General features: G+C 34.3%; 1 long non-coding RNA gene across 2 annotated transcripts; it reads right to left on the reverse strand.

Annotated features, from left to right (window-relative positions):
* Positions 1-2,574: 2,574 nt before the first annotated feature.
* LOC132804427 (uncharacterized) lies at positions 2,575-4,403 on the reverse strand. 2 transcript variants are annotated; one of them, XR_009639562.1, is made up of 3 exons: positions 4,209-4,403; positions 3,931-4,023; positions 2,575-2,885 (listed from the first exon to the last, which is right to left on the reverse strand). It is a non-coding gene; the product is annotated as an uncharacterized LOC132804427 (long non-coding RNA). The 2 variants fall into 2 exon arrangements; XR_009639561.1 differs by having other exon boundaries at positions 2,575-2,899.
* Between the last annotated feature and the right edge of the window lie 4,435 nt (positions 4,404-8,838).

Below are 8,838 nucleotides of genomic sequence, written 5' to 3' on the forward strand. Positions count from 1 at the left end.
ATTATTTTAGGTTTCATCAGTAATTACCAAAATTCCTATGGTAATCATATTTTATCAATTTTTTTGCCCCCACAAGCCTCCTAATGTGTGTTAAATGCAACAACATGCAAAAATACTTTCTTCAATGATCCTAAGGAGAAAAAACCTTAAAAGTTCTGAAAAAGTTTTCAAATTGGCACAAAAATTTGATTACCGTAGGGCCTTCGGTAATTACCGATGAAACCTACGGTAATCAATTTGTAGTTTCTGGAAAAATTACCCTCGGTAATCCACTTTGTAATTTTCTCACTTTTTCCAAATCTTGTGTGGATTCTTTTTTCAGAATCATTAATAAAGTTATATTTAGCATGTTCTTGGTAGAAACACACATTATCGAAGCCTCTAAAATGCTGCAGATATAACAGAAAAGAATATCTCTATCATGAAAAATTTTGTAAGAAAAACATATTCCTCTAGTGTATTACATAATTCAAATTTCAGTTGCTAATTAAAACAAAGCCCTGACATGTAACGTATAATGAAATTAGCTTCACTTTTCAAAGGATTTTTTATCAAACCCATGCTATGCTAACTAGAAAATCTATCAAAATTATCATTATTTGGTCCATAAGATAAGAAACAAACATAAAACTGTTTTGAGGAATGGTACCCCAATATTTTCAACTAGATCACTTTTTAAGAAGAACATTTAAAAGTGGTTGATAAAGTATGAATTAACATATCCATGTCAAAGTTCATTTAAAAGTGGAAAACCCTTTATTTCTCTTCATATGTTGCACGAAACACACATTAGGGGACTTGTGGGAGTAAAAAAATTTATCAACTGTAATTATCGAAAGGCCTTCGATAATTACCGATGAAACCTTTGGTAATGTTTCCAGCAAGGGCAATTTAATTACCGATGGTTTCACCGGTAATTGCCAAAGGCCCTATGGTAATCAATTTTGTTTTGGGTAATTTTAGAACTTTTTTTGAACTTTATGGGGATTTTGCTGTTTAGGATCATCGATGAATGTATATTTTGCATGTTGTTGCACAAAACACACATTAGGGGACTTGTGTGAGTAAAAAAATTTGTCAACTGTAATTACCGAAGGGCCTTCGGTAATTACCAATGAAATCTTCGGTAATTTTTCTAGCAAGGGCAATTTGATTACCGATGGTTTCATCGGTAATTACTGAAGGCCCTACAGTAATAAATTTTTTTTGGCAATTTTAGAACTTTTTTCAAACTTTACGGGATTTTTCTGTTTAGGATCATTGATGAATGTATATTTTTCATGTTGTTGCACGAACCACACAATAGGGGACTTGTGGAAGTCAAAAAATTTGTCAACTGTAATTACTGAAGGGCCTTAAGTAATTACCGATTAAACCTTTGGTAATTTTTCCAGCAAGGGAAATTTGATTACCGATGATTTCATCAGTAATTACCGAAGGCCTTATGGTAATAATTTTTTTTTTGGCAATTTTATGGGGATTTTGAACTTTATGGGGATTTTGATGTTTAGGATCATTGATGAATGTATATTTTGTATGTTGTTGCACGAAACACACATGAGGGGACTTGTGGGAGTCAAAAAATTTGTCAACTGTAATTACCGAAAGGCCTTCGGTAATTACCGATGAAACCTTCAGTAATTTTTCCAGCAAGGGCAATTTGATTACCGATGGTTGCATCGGTAATTACCAAAGGCCCTATGGTAATCAAATTTTTTTGGCAATTTTAGAACTTTTTTTGAACTTTATGGGGATTTTACTGTTTAGGATCATTGATGAATGTATATTTTGCATGTTCTTGCATTTAATACACATTAGAGGATTTTTTGGGGCCAAAAAATTGTTAAAATGTGATTACCATAGGGGTTTCGGTAATTACCGATGAAACCTATAGTAGTGTTTCAAACAAGGACAAATTGATTACCGTAGGTTTCATCGGTAATTACCGAAGGCCCTATGGTAATCAAATTTTTGTGCCAATTTGAAAACTTTTTCAGAACTTTTGGGGTTTTTTCTCCTTAGGATCATTGGAAAATGTATATTTTGCATGTTGTTGCATTTAACACACATTAGGAGACTTGTGGGGGCTAAAAAATTGGTAAAATGTGATAACCATGTTGTTGCCTTTTCTTTTATTTTTCATTTATTTTTCATTTCGAATCATTACAATTCAATATACCTACTTTTATAATGTGTATTTGTGCGAAGAATAAATTATTATTCCCACCATAATTCGATACACACATTAATATCGTATTATCATGATAATGCCATCTTTATAACGGTAAATAACATACGAAATACTTAAAACACAATACTATTTTACCAAAGTAATACCACCTCTATTTTCCTTTCCTCTATGAAAAAGCATCTCTCACCTCTCCTCTTGTAAGCATAAGAAAGACTTAGGAAAAATTGCATTCACATTATAGCCTACAACTGATTCTGATTCAGATTCCGCTTTTGGGAGATCAAATGGAGCTCGACTAGTTTCCACTAGATGAGAGATAAAGAACATAAACAATATAGGGAACAACAGAATACCGGACCATATATGCTTTTAAGGTGAGGATATTTTTAATTATCATCAAAATTGCGTTTAAATTTTTCTTTCACAAATCATCCAAATTTACAATTATTTTTTAACAATGTATTGCACCATAGAACATGTTGAGTGCAACATTCTTTAATGATAAAAAATATAAGAAAGAACACCAACTGTAGACCTATTCTCTCTCTGTTTCTCTTCTCTCTCCCAAGCTCTCTTCGGCTGCAGACCTACTCACTCACCAAGTAGACGTCGAATGCGGTGACTCCGAGGCTTGTATATCCAATCAGTTGGAAGGTTTCCAAATCCCAGAATTTCACAGTTCTGTCTGCTGAGCCTAGAAAAAGATTTCTATGTAAAAACATTACTAGTTGCTTCTTAAACATTTTAACAACATTTAAATGATCCCCAAAAACCAATAACAATATAAGGACTTATACAAACCATTTTGATATAGTTATAGAAATATCAACTTGAAAATCATTAACAAGGCATCAAGCCTAGAGCTTTCGTAAGAGCTATTAAATTCACTTCTTTAGTGGCTTGTTCATAAAGACTTCTTTGGTTGGCAGCTATTCTTATATTATTCTGCGACCCCCTATAGTCCTTTAGTTGTGACACTAGAGGCATTTTTAGTTACTATAGGCATTTTTAGTTGTGACACTTCAAAGATAATCAAAAGAAAGGAGGAACACAAATCTACAGAAGTATTGGCATTCAATCCTTAACCAAGGAAAAGATTAGGTGTATTATCTGAACCACATCATCATAGAGTTGAAGTGATTTCCAATGCCTAGTGACTGACTGTTATTTACTCTGACAAAGGGGCTTATCCAATTTATCAGAGAGAACTAAGGTATGATTTCTCTGTTGTATGATTATATATTACTGGAGAAAAGAACAATCTACCACATTATAACTCTAGAAAGAATATCATAAGCAATTAATGCCATACTTACCGGTTTTGATCCTTAAGATTGCTTTTCCATAGGAATTATAATTACGAGAAAACTGGCATGTAAATGCTTAAATGTGGCGGGCCAATAATCAATGCATTCAAAGGAGAAAAGAACAGAAATTCTTCAAGAAAAGAAATCTCTCCAATGAAATGTGAAGCTATTGTAATCATCTATGTCATTTAAGTCCTTAAGTTGCCTCAGGCCCACAACATGTCAACAACTATTAGTGCAGCTAGCAAAATAACAACTTTTGACTAGATTGAAACTAACGTACACTCCAAGCCTACTTATTTTCTATGGATAAATTGAAGTCAACTAATAACATAAAAAAAAAATATATCTAATTAATGAATGTTAAAAAAGAAAAGAAAAATATGCTACAAATACATTGACAATCATATTTGTAGGTAGATAGCTGCATACCTCAACACCTCAACTTTAGATTATAGCTTTTTTGTTGGCTAATATATGTCCAAGTTCACTCCTCAACTCCAATACAGAATCATCTTTCATAGCCTACGTAGAGAAGGACAAATCTAACATAAACAAATGTATAAACTTGACATGACTGTACACTAAGAATTCAGTCATCAATTCACTTCTACCTAACAGAATACCTCTATACGCTGGAGCAAATAAGTACAAGAACATATATAAAAATGACCCATGTTTAGAGAGAGAGAAGGATATATTGACTATACCAGGCAATCTCCAAATGCTCCAGCCACAAGAGCAATCTCATATGATTGGCCGAGAGAATCATTCCTGCTTCTAGGATAAGTCGGTTAATCCCTGACTAATTACATCCTCCAAATTCAAAAAAAGCAAATGCAAAAGCCTTATACACCCAAATAAAGAGAGAATTTTATAGCTTTACAGCTTTAAAAAACTAAAATAAAAATTCAATAAACCGATAAAAACAAATTACCCGCTTGAACGAAGATGGATTCAAAGATCAAACCCTCATCGAGCAAAATTCAAATATTTTAGACCACTACCAGCTCTTTCCTTGAAATAATAAAAAACAACAGTAGCTCCACTCCTCCGGATGTCAATAACCTTCTCCACATTCTCACCAACTGAACAAGAAGTCTCACTGCAATCTACTGCAGTCTTGTAGTGATCCAAAACCACCACTCTGCTGACCTTGGAAGAGATTTCCTAAACAAGCCCATATCGATCCACGAAGTCTAGAAGGTAAATATCGCTGATTACAGCCAGAGGGAGCTAATTGGAAGCAATGGGGTTGTAGACGGATGTTGGGGAAGAACATCAGCAGAAGACAAGCAGCAGAGAAGAAGAGGTGAGCTGCTAAAGCTGTAAAAGCTCTGTCTGGATGTGGAATGTGGTAGGTGAGATATTGATCAGTGAGAGAAAGAAATTGCACGTGGTTTACAGAGTAAGGATAAAGTTGGAATAATGAAAAAAAGATGGGTAGATGAAAAAAGTTTTAAAGGGCAGGGGTATTTTTCATTAAGGTGTTTAAAATAAGGGTATAGGGCCAAATTCCCCTTTCATTTAGTTTTGAATAATAAAATAATATTTTTTTAAAAAAAAATTACAAAGGTTCTTGTTTGCTTTTAGATTTTCTAAAAATTAAATTAAAAAAGAATAAATTAGTACATATTTAACAATTAAGTAATTTTAATATTATAAAACTTGTGTAATCGCCAAAATACTCCTCTTCAATGGGACTAATGGATTTATTGTGTTTCACCCATTAAAACCCATTAATTTATTGCGTCTTATTGGATGATATTGATATAGACCCAACACGATATCGTCAACCTAAACCCGTAAATCATCGTATGAGTTCGTATCGTGTTATCGTATCATATGAGATTTTGTTAGGCCTCGATGCCAAGGATATCAAAGGAAAGAAATCGTGATACATTTGGAAATAGGGAGAAATTTGTGTGGAGATCACGGATTGGCCAAAAGTTAAATCTTGGTTTCCACTAAATGTGGTAGATACAAAATTATTATTCCTTAATTACCTTAGATTTTGCTTTAAATTGATTTCATTCTTGCACGGTTAACTATTGGATGGTAAAATAAAAAATGAATCCTGTTATTTATCATCATCGGTGAAAATTATTATTTATGTAGCATATTTTAATTTGAATATTTAAATTGTTATTTTGCATGTATGTAACAGCTCAGTCCACCCGCATGAGATATCGTCCGCTTTGGGCCCAGCCCGCACGGTTTTAAAGGTCCTCTCAAGGGAAAGGTATCCACACCCTCTTATAAGGCATGCTTCGTTCCCCTTTCCAACCGATGTGGGATCTCACAATCCACCCCCCTTGGGGCCTAGCGTCCTTGCTGGCACACCAATCCGGGTCTGGCTCTGATACCAACTGTAATAGCCCAGTCCAACTGCATGAGATATTGTCCGATTTGGGCCTAGCCCGCATGGTTTTAAAAGGTCTCTCAAAGGAAAGGTATCCACACCCTCTTATAAGGCATGCTTCGTTCTCCTTTCCAACCAATGTGGGATCTCACATGTAGGTTTCCTGATGCTTATCTTCTGGCCAAGACATTTAATGTAATTAATATTGAACTTAGCAATTACTGTGGTGTAATGAACTGGGTAGTTTCAATGGTTGAGCACCCCTATCTGTGCCCACAAGAGCACGGGTTCGAATCACACGGGGATGTGCGGGGATTTTGGTTAGTTTGTAAATTAAGTAAATTCGTGGGCACACAAGAATGCGAGAGGATTTTGGTTAGTTTGTAAATTAGGTAAATTGTTCCAAAAATATTACTGTAGTGCCAAGGCAGAAGACATTCAACATTGCTTTGAAATTTTATTAATTTAATATTTGATTATTCAAATATTATTTTAATTATAGGAAAAAAAATATTCAAATATTCAAATATTGAAGAAGAATGTATTGTCCTGCATGATTTAGAAGTGAAAGAGCTTTGGATGTTCATAAGTATAAATGAGATTTGTTAAAGAAATCAAAATAAAAAAATCCCATATCAAAAACACAAGAAGCATTTTCTGAAACTACTCACTAATATATTGAAGCTGCTTCAATAACATTTGAAATAATGTCACTCTTTTTGCATAACTACAAACCAAAAGGACTAGCTGGTTAATTTTCAATAGAATTTATTATTAGTACTTGTTTGGCAGGGTTCTTTTTTCGATCAAAAGTTCTACTTGAAGGTCAAAAACTCTTTTGTTAAAAAATAAAAGTGTTTGGCAATAATTAACAAGCACTTATTGACAAAAAAATAGTTTTAAGCTATTTTATATAAAGCCAAATTTTTTGCTTTTTTTAGAAAACCTCTTTTTCTTAATTTTTATGGAAACCCAATGAGCATTTAATGTAACTTAATGAGCATTTGATGTAGCGTATTTATTTATATTCAAACACATATTAACTTTTTAATAAAAGCTCTTTTTCAAAAGATCTATTATACAAAATTTTACATGCTAAAACTCTATTTTCATCAACTATAATAAACAGTGTCAGGACCCGCCCAGAATTCCTCCCCGGAACCCTAGACAAGCCCTAATCCCAGGGAAATACCACCGAACCTTCCAACGGAGAATCTAGCAGCACCTCCCCTAAGGGTAGGACTAACCAAAAAATTTCCTACACTGAAAACGCACTTCTATAATTGTCCCCTTGTTCCTCCCACAGTACTACAAGTTGGTTCCACAAATTTCAGCACTTCAAAATAAATACAGTAATCCAGTGCAAAATAAATACATAAGTGTCCCATACAGTATACAGAGCTTTATGAAGCACTACTAAGTATAGAATACAGCAAGAGTGAAGAAATATTACAACTGCAATAAAAGAAGAACAGGGTACTTCACGAACTAAAACAGCGAGGAATGTCGAGTCCGCTCCGAATAAACACCGACAACCTGGTACCTAGAGGAACGAAATTTAAGAGTGTGAGATGCTAATCATCTCAGTGAGTGACCCTATCTACTATACAATATAATAACACGGTAATAATTAGATCAATAATAATTAATTGGAAATAATAATTTCTCTCAAAACCCTTACAATTCTCTCAGTTGGAAAAGTTCCCCTTTTAAAACCTTTTCACAAAACCCTTTATTCGTATTCCCCAAAAACCAAGACATCAAATAAATACTAGAAACGGTAATAATTATATTTTTAATCCCAATACAGTTTTAAAACATTTTATTTTTAAAACACAGTTCTGAAAATCATTTGATGCACCCACTATATACTAGTGGCGCCAACAGTACCCAGCGTCCCGAGGTACCGCCAGACAGGAGGTTATAGAAAGAAACCGGCATACGGCCGCGTGGCGTCCCACTGCGCCGCTGCTAACCTGGTGTCCCGGCCATGGAGGGGTGGCCACCCTCATCCGATGGCAACCGCAGGACAACCTCATAATATCACCTGCGTGCTACTCACACCCACCTGCGCGCTAATCATATCCGTGTGCACAATATCCATATCACATATAATCAGAACACCAGTACGTGCACGGTGCATCTAAAACTCATAAAATTCACAAATTCAAATTATATAACAAATTTCACATTTTGCATAAACATAGCGGGTATAGTCCATTCGCTTGAACTCGGAAATTCTCCACAATTTCTATATAATCAACACCATAAATTCCATGATTTTCAAATCCACCAACTCCCAAATCCACCACTTCAAATATTCACATTTTCCCAAGCATAAATAATTCTCGAAATATAATAATTAAATCTCATAATATTCCATGGCATATTTTATAAAAATTTGAAATCACCAACATGAGCAAATATTTTCCTTGAAATATTTGAAAATCAAATCGTGCCGGATTTAATATTAAAACCACACGAATTCCAAAATCCTCAAAACCATAAAATAATTTCACATGGCATAATTTTATAGAATGCACATTTTCTTAAATCCAATAAATTCACCAATAAATCCACAATAAATCAAATAATTATTTGGCACATAGAATTTAAATTCCAATATTTAAATCACACATAATATTCACCAATTAAATTCCCAAAATTAATTTGAAGGTGGGTCACTCACCTTAAGCACGTATCTCAATCAAGATCCTCCGTAGGATCTACTCCGCTACTCGCACGTGCACCTAACACATCCACAGTACACCAAACCACAAATATTAATATTTTATTCGGGTAATTCCCAAATGGGTACCCGAGGAGCGAACACCAAACGATATCTAAAATTTATGAATTATATACCGAATCGAAGCTCGAGTGATGATGATCACAGATTCGGTCTTAATTTCCGGTGATCGAACCCGACGGGATCGGAATTTCACTGGAAAGCTTTTCAGGTTTCGGCTCTGTAATTC

This window comes from Ziziphus jujuba, chromosome 1 (assembly GCF_031755915.1).
Source record: "Ziziphus jujuba cultivar Dongzao chromosome 1, ASM3175591v1".
Lineage (NCBI taxonomy): Eukaryota > Viridiplantae > Streptophyta > Magnoliopsida > Rosales > Rhamnaceae > Ziziphus > Ziziphus jujuba.